This window comes from Mus caroli, chromosome 19 (assembly GCF_900094665.2).
Source record: "Mus caroli chromosome 19, CAROLI_EIJ_v1.1, whole genome shotgun sequence".
In the NCBI taxonomy this organism is placed as follows: domain Eukaryota; kingdom Metazoa; phylum Chordata; class Mammalia; order Rodentia; family Muridae; genus Mus; species Mus caroli.
This window is the reverse complement of record NC_034588.1, coordinates 45,966,909-45,975,937: the sequence shown is the minus strand read 5'-3', so window position 1 is coordinate 45,975,937 and position 9,029 is coordinate 45,966,909.

Sequence of the window (9,029 nt, the reverse complement as noted above, 5' to 3'; positions counted from 1 at the left end):
GTCCGAGGCGGAGGACAGTCCTCCATAAAAGGGAGGGGGCTCCGCCATATCTCTCTCTCTGGCTCTCTCTCTGGCTCCTTTCTCCACTGGCTCCTGATGGGGTAAGCAATAAAGTTTGTGCTGCAGAAGATTCCGGTTGCCCTGAGCGTGTTCTTACCAGGGGGACACACAAAAGTGCGGGCAATATATATTGAAGCATCTTTTGTGTTTATGCCCAGGTGTAGTATAGCTGGGTCCTCAGGTAGAACTATTTCCAGAATTCCTCCGGTCAAAAGGAAATGCAGGGACAAAGAGTGGAGCAGAAACTGGAGCAAAGGCCGTCCAGAGACTGCCCCACCTAGGGATCCATCCTATCAGCTGACACTAAACCCAAACACTATTGCTGATGCCAAGAAGAACTTACTGACAGGAACCCGGTGTAGCTGTCCCCTGAGAGGCTCTGCCATAACAGGACCAATACAGATGTACATGCACACAGCCAACCATTGTACTGAGTGTGGGGAACTCAATGGAGAAGTTAGGGCAAGGACTGTAGGAGCTAAAGGGTTTTGCAACCTCATAGGAAGAACAACAATATCAACTAACCAGAACTCCAAAGCTCACAGGGAATAAACCACCAACCAAAGAGTACACAGGGGGTACCCATGGCTCCAGCTGGATATGTAGCAGAAGACTGCTTTATCTGGCATCACTGAGAGGGGAGCCCCTTGGTCCTGTGCTGGCTTGATGATCCAGGATAGGGGAATGCTAGGCCACTGAGGCAGGTATGGGTAGGTCAGTTGAGAGCAACCCCTTAGAGGCAGGGGGAGGGAGGGGGAATAGGGGCTTGTGGAGGGGAAACTGGGAAGGGGGAAAACATTTTAAATGTAAATAAATAAAATATCCAATAGAAATTAAAAAATAATGGTTTTCATAGAAACCTGGAGAAGATGAATTGTAAGTAAAACATAAAAAATTACTCAATAGCTCATTGGAAAAATGGTTAAGTAGTTGCACTACCCAAAAAGAAATACATAACATCTTAGAATGAATATCTATCTATCTATCTATCTATCTATCTATCTATCTATCTATCTATCTATCTATTGAACATATACACATGATACATTCCCTATTATATGTATATATACTGAATATATTCTATATATAGGTTCTATATATATAAATAGATTATATATCATATAGGTACTATTCATTAATATATTATCTAATTATAAATGTAATATAATAAGTTAATTAAAATATATTAATAGGTTATAACTGAACTTGAGAGACTCATTTACTATGGTACATCGCTGAACTCCCAGGAAAGGAAATGTCTAACGTATGCTGACTGCATCTTGACAGTGAATGGACGTTGCCATATTGTATGTATTCCAAGCCTTAAAATAGCAATATTAATACTAGAAAAGGCCAACCAAGGAGGAAATGAAGTGAAAACAGAAGAGAAAGTAGAATTTCAGCTCAAAACTATCCTTCATTGTGAGCACAAAATTTACTCATAGGATTGAATAAGGAGCAGACTTGTCTTCATGTAAGCCATAAAAGAAAGTAGTAAGCCATTTCCATTGAACCTGCTTTAGTTTATGTTTTTAAAATTATCAGAATATATTCTAAAACATCTATTAACTGAAACTACAGGCTAAGTCAAAAGTTAGTTATATGGGAATGAATTTGCATGGACTCTAACAGCCAAAACCACTGGTTATGGGATAAATGGACCTGAGCGAGGTTGAGTCCCATACTCAGTTCTGGGAAGTGTGTCCTATTTCTCTATGTTTCATTGACTGTGACAATAACACTGACATAACACCTGGTTCACTAATCATCTATCACCTTCTAGCTACATAGAAGAGGTACGTTTCTTTAGTCCTTGAATGTATTGCTTTGACTTGCTTACCTCAAATTAGAAGTTGTAGAAGCTTTCTCCAAACTATGCCTCATGATTTTCTCTACTAATATGCCTATCAATGAACACTTGTCTACCTAGAAACTTGAATAACCAGAACATAACAAACATGTTTTATAAAGGTTTATGAGAGATACTGGAACATAAAATAAATAATAACGTACTCAACTGGTATTTTGAATATAGTTTAATTCAAAAATAGCTGTAGATATGTGAGCAGGTTTAAAATGACCGCTAAACTATGTGAAAGTGCCTAGGGACCTGCAGTAGTGGGAAGTCATTTCTAAATACCGGGTTGAAAAATTAGCAGGAAGAAGCAACATTACTAGTGTCTGATGTCCATGGGAGAGTTATCAAGTGCAAGGGCATCACTATGGAGCTGTATGGAGCTCAGCCATTACCAGACATTACATAGTTGCAGGAAGGAATTGAAACAAGCAGGGAAAGCCATGCGGTCTCCTGTGACTTGGATTACCTAAAGTCAACGGTCACCTACAGGAAGAAGGATATGTGCTAGAGTTTGCAAAAGTCAATTTCCCCTAGTAACCAAGCAAGGAAAGGAAAACAGAGATCGGAAGAGTTGCAAGTAAGAGTTTGGCTATGAAGAATCATCACCATACTGACATTATACACAACATCATCTATGTCAATATTCACTTACAATAACAAAATATCGGGTTTGATCGAAGTGGGGGAGAATAATGTGTTAGCCCTTTTAGGAACTGTTAAAACGGGGTGCCGGTTAGCCTATAACTGTGGTTCTCAATGTTCCTAATGCCGTAACCTATCAATACAATCCTCAAGTTGAACCCCAACCATAAAATTACTTTCATTGCTACCTAACAGTCATTTGGCTACCAATATGAATTGTAATGCAGATATTTATGATTCCCAATGGTCTTAGGCAACCACTGTCAAAGAATAGAGGTTTCGACCCACAGGATCGAGGTTGAGAACCTCTATCCTACAAGAAACAGAACATCATCCATATTTTTCAAACCTAATAACATTTTGCTGTGCAAAACAATCATTCTAAGTTGCAAGGAGTTCAGAGAAGTGTGTCCTTTAGTGCCCCTTTAGTCTAAATTTACTTAGCAAGAAAACGACACAGCTCCAATCTTTCCTTCCAGCCCAGGAGTCTAGCCAACCACTGCTTAGTTTAACCAATTAGCAATTTGCAGGGGGAAATGTGAACAAATTAATGCTGATGACTTGGGTTCACTAATTGGCTGCAGAGCTGTCGGAGTGGCAGTGCAGTTGCTAAATCAAATTGATAGCTAAGGGCCATGAGCTGTTCGGCAGTCTGCTCTTTTCATTTGGGGCTCCAAGGCCAAGGAAGTGGCTTGTTTACCGAGGGACCTCGGTCAATCTGCCGCAACCAGCCCATCATCCCCACAGCTGGAAATGGTCCGGGTTTTGATTGTGGGGCTGTGACTCTGGAAAGGCCAGCAGCTGCCACTCTCAAGGAAAGATGCTTCCCATTCCTGACAGGCGGGGAGGCATCTGAGGTGAACTGTGGGAGCTAGCACAGCTCTCGATGAAGGAAATGGGATGACTCCTTGGCCGCCATGTGCTGGAGGGCAGACAGAGAGGCTAGAGAAGACTGAGAAAGAATGCAGCCTCACAGGGAGAGGCTACCTGGGCTTGAGCTCAGTCATCTTGGCAGAGTCACAGGATGTTCCCTGTGGCTGCTTTCTCATTCAGAGTGCCTATGAGGTACCACGCCTGGCTCAGGCAAAAACAATGCCTTATCCTCGTGATTAACGTAGTTCACAAGAACTTAAACGACGAAGTACATTTGGCTTCACACTTTCTTGATCTCTAATGAAAGTGTGACTTACTATGGAGACTCTGTCGTTTCTCAAATCAGGTCTTGATACCTTCGGATATTGTTATCAGGGGAACATATGCCGCTCATTCAGCCAATCACACTTTTCAATGTTTTACAGTGGTGATTGAAGATCCATGGGGAATTTTGTAATTTTGTCCCATTTCCTGTTGTACTAGACCTTCCTCAATGGGGATCAATACTTGTGCCTGTGACCTTTCAGAGGCTGTGATGATGCTGCTGACGTTTGGTCAACCAGTCATTACGAACACAATTGAACATACTACCGTGCACAGAAAGACCCTGGAAAACAGAATTATCCAGTCCAAAGTGTTAATAATACAAGGGTAAAAAAAAAATCTCATTTACACTGCTATTCTTAGAGAAATCTGGTTGACTGTGTGGCATTATCCAAAAGTCAGTGGCAGCAAAGTGCCAAGACTGAGTGCTGCATGAGGCTGGACAGTGCCCTCCCTTGGCTGAAATGAAGAGTATTAGAGATTAATAGGACAGATTACCCTGCTTGATATATTTCCAACATGGAGCCCCCAAAAGATATCAAGCAATAGTGGTATTTGCTTATAACAATGATATCTTTTGGCTATTAAATATTTATTAAGCATTTACTATTCACTGGCAACTGATCAAAACAAAATATCTGTTCAAGGAGACCCTAGTCTAGAGGCACATAGATATTGAACTATGGTCTTCTTGAAGTCTACCCTATCAACCCTTTCATAATTTTACTTCAAGTGTTATTTCCTGTGAGGGTAACATAATACTGATAAGATATTTAAACCAGTATTGATTACATTGTAAGAATTCAATAAACAGCAAATACTAGTTATTTATTTTTTTTGCACTTGTGTGTACCTGCACCACATTCCCACAGAGGCCAGATGGCATTGGATTCCTTGGAAACCCAGTTACAGATGGTTGTGAACCATTGGATGTGAGTGCTAAGAGTGGATCCCACATCCTCTGCAAAATCAATAAGAATGCCAAACAGTGACACATCTCTCCAGCTTCTACTCGCTACTTTAAGAATAAAATTTCCACATATGTTTCTTCAAAAAAGTCGTTTTGAGGGATAAATGTTCTTTTGCCTCATTCTTTTGGGCTTCCTTGCTAATATACAGACATAGCAAATTGTGCATTTCTGTTTGGGCATGAACGACAATATTCTCTACCAAGAGAAATATGATTACATGCTCATTATAGATGATTAGTTAGAAGGTGAAAAAAATCAAGCGTTTTGCAGGTATTTATCTGGTATTTCTGATTTGAATACATTATTCAACTTGGTGTCATAGATATAAAGTGATTCAACCAACTATCCCTGCTCTGAAGTGATTTCCAATAGTGCGGGGTAGATAAACCACAATATACTTAGCTTGGAGAATGAGCACAGTCAGCAAATGCCAGAGAAGTTCAAAGGAGAGGGGCATCTCACAGAATAAAAGGAAAGCTTCCAAGGGAATGGCAGTAAAAGGAGGAACACAGGAGGGAGGCAGAGATCACCTCTACATTCATCATGAAGCTCCAAGCAACGTATAGGAGCCCTAAATCAAATGACTTACAAACAAGAGGCCAGCAGGCACTGTGGTAGAATAATATGGATGCAGAGTATTGAAAAGACAAAGGAAGTGCCTAAGAAGCTCGGAGGAAATGGAACTTGGATCTAATTGCAGGTACCTACTTACCTCGGACTGAACCAGTGTGATCATGAGGAACTTCAGTGGCTCAAGAGAATCTCCAAAAGGGTTTACTGTGAGTTTCCAGATGATGTTCAGAACTCCAGTTTCTGAGACTGGCCACAAACTGGCTATTCCCAAGTGCCTGCTGGAGCATCTGTTGAGTACTTAAGGAACCAGCCCATCTCCATTTTGTTTCTAGGAACCTTTGTGAGTTGGGTTTCTGTTTCCTATAAAACTTGAGGTTCTGTTTCTCAGAACTGGGTTGTGCCTTACATCAGTAACCACAGAATGTAACAAACCAAGCCGTGGGAACCACCTTTTCTCGGATGTTCAATGCCCATTTTCATAGCTTGCTTTCCTTATCTAACTGGTCTTCCTTCTATAAACATGCTTACATGCAAAATCCCAAACCCAATAGTTTTGTACTAGAAGGAGGACTTGAGAAATTTTCTCACTGCTGGTCTTGGAAACAAGGCTTTATGGGAAGACAGTTGCCAATTGGGCTCTGATGTGTACTCAACTAAAGTTGTCTTTCATTTTCCCATAATTTGGGTTAATAGTCTTTCTCCTAGTGACACTATATATATAGTCTATAGGATTAAATATATTAAGCAAAATAAGAACTGATAAGAGGCAGTTGGACAATCAAGTCTTTGTGTATCAGACCTTGTTTTAAATTCGTTGAAAGAATTAATTTGTAACAAATTCTTTGAAAAAAATTATAAGGCAGATTTGAACCAAATAAAATTATATTCATTTTCAAACGGGGGGTGTAGAGAGAGAGAGGAAGAAAGAGAGAGGAGAGAGAGAAATAGAGAAAGAGAGAGAGGGAGAGGGAAAGGGAGAGAATCAAGCAAGACCTTTTGCATATTTTCAGTTGAACAATCTTGTGGCTGAGAAACTTGGATAAAATAATTTTTTCCCTTGACACTCAGCTGGACCTCCTTTTAAAAATGAAGATATTTATTTTCCCATCTCTCCCAAGAGGCCTTGACAGCTTCTGATGAATTAGTATATCTGAGAACACCTTGTAAACCGCCAAGTGGGAAGCCCTTTCAGTCTCTTGAAGATATTTAATTTGTATCTAACTTGTTGTCTTAGAATGAAGCTTCTCTGAATTAAGTTGGAACATTGTTTGGTACCTTAAGAAAAGTTTCAATTATTACAAAGCTATGTGATCTAAGATCCTTCAGCCTTCTCTATATATTAAATAATGTCCCTGAATTCAACCTGAAACTTTTATTTAAGACACACTGTGAGCCCATCCCCTCAGATTAATTTGCTCTGTAGAAATTTGGTGCTGTAAAATATTTATGAGTTGATTCAGATAAGTATTATTTTATTCTCCATACAGATGGAAGTAATAACATTTTTCTCTGAAGATAAGTTTGAGACGAAGTTCACAATTACATGGTAGTATATATAATCTCTTGGAAGAATTTAAAGTTTTTAAATCCTTTTCGCATGCCCATCTCCACCTGTAGCATGGTCTAAAATTCATGTAGAATCTCTCAGTCACTGCATTTGTTAAAGAACCTTATAGGAAAGCTTCATAAAAAGAAAATAAAATGCTTCGATTATTCTAGCTTTTTCATCCCCAGGCTATGGAAAAACAGATGGAAATCTATTTCCATATTGCTATTTATCTATTAAGGTCTAGGCAATAATACAATTCCAAGGATGGCAGGACTTTTATCTAAATAAAATATATACTTTGAGGTTCCAGGAAGTAAAGAATTCAAATAGTGATTATTCTTGGTGTTCTATAAAACCAGTTCCAACTTGTGTGGTCCCTTGAAGGAAATGTCTGATAAAAGAGGCAAAGCTATAGTGGCTCTAGGGACTGAGCAAGCTAATTGATTTACAGCAGCTTTAATGCGGTTTCTGGAGGTGATGGAACATATGAGTTATCAAAGGGAAAATCAAGACTTTTATTGTCCCTCCACTTACACTGACATCACTGTCTGCTCCCAGACTACCTGGAAGCAATGTTGTACTTCCATCTCTAGAGGAGAAATAATGAGCTACCAGAAACAAAGTGAAGAATAAAATCTACCCAAACATTTATCACCTGATTTCACTCCATAGTTTTCCAAAGATGACAGTTATAGCCAGAAAGTATGTCTGTTTCTTAGGAGTAATGAATTTCAACGTTTAGTCTTTATCATCACATGTCAGTGTATCTGGATGGTGAAAAAGACCAACAATCTGAAAGTGTCAAAACCTATGTATAAGAGACTAACTGAAGCCAAAGCCCCAATCCATTTTGGATGTGAAGGACAGCAGTGTATCCCTGAAGTGTAATAAGGAGAATCAGTGTCCATAAGACATTTCCTAGATGTTGTAAAGATACCTTGAGATCCATCCCATAGATCTTCCATGAATCTACAACCCTATCCTTCCGGACACTGTTCTGAGTAAGTTCCGGAGTACACTGGAAAACAACACAGAGAACACTTTCTCAAAGCCTTCATTCTAGATTTAAACAAGGAGGCTAAAGTATGTGTGGTAGAAGCCAATGCATGAAGGATGCTCAATAGTACCAGAGTGACAAGTACAGACTTAATCACTGATGTGCAAAATAGCTCAGGCAAATGAGTTGAATTTTTAAAATTTTGTACCGGGCTCACAAACTGTTCTCATTAATGCAATCACATATACCCAGGTGTTTCTGAACTAGGATTTGGCTCCTAGTCCAATTGTCTGATCTCTGAGGCATGCCTCCTTTCAGAAGTATCTATTTTAAAACCTGCATCTGGCTATACAGTTTTTCATGATGATGGCCACATGTTATGGGGTTATTTGGACTTAGCATCAAAGAATCTGAAGCAGCTATTTAGGACAAAGCATGTGATAGATGGTAAGTTTGAAACACGGCCTTTCCATTTATAGCCCATGTAAATGTGAACCTAATGAGCCATAGGTTCTTTATATGTTATAAAAATAGTAGTACTCCACATACCAGTTGTTATTGAAAAATGTTGAAAAATTTAGTATTCAGTACCTCTTAAATATTAAACAGAGAGCAGTAGAAGTGGCCATGAAGGACAATCCATCAGGACATCACGTAGACTGTAAATTCTGCTAAGCATATTTCCAATTATCCTGTTTCTAAGAGTCATTCCCAAGAAATATTTGAGTGGTGTTGAAAATGTAATGCCAGTTCCTGACATGTTGGAATGTTCATTCACAGCCTAGTTTATATGCAGAGATTTTTTTTCTTTAAGATTTGCCTCTTTTATCTACCTTAGTGTCAAAGTTGAACTGAAATCGTGTCTTTAAGAGCTTGGGGTTAGTATGGCCGTTATCTGAAATTGCACATGAAAAAAAAAACCCTGAATTTTCAGTCAAAACTTACTTCAAGTTTAAAAACGACCCATTGGATTTTTGGGGGTGTCTACAGAACACTTTCTCATCAAATTAAAAGTCAGACCATGTCCGTCTAATGAGTGTGACCTAAGTTCAAGTCTCCCATGAAGCGTCTAGTACTGTCTCAAGGAAAACGAAAGAGTGAAAGTAACTTCATTTGGCAAAGTCTACTCAACCCAGCATTTCTGCAACTTGCACGCACCAAAGCTGAGGCTGTAAGCAGTTT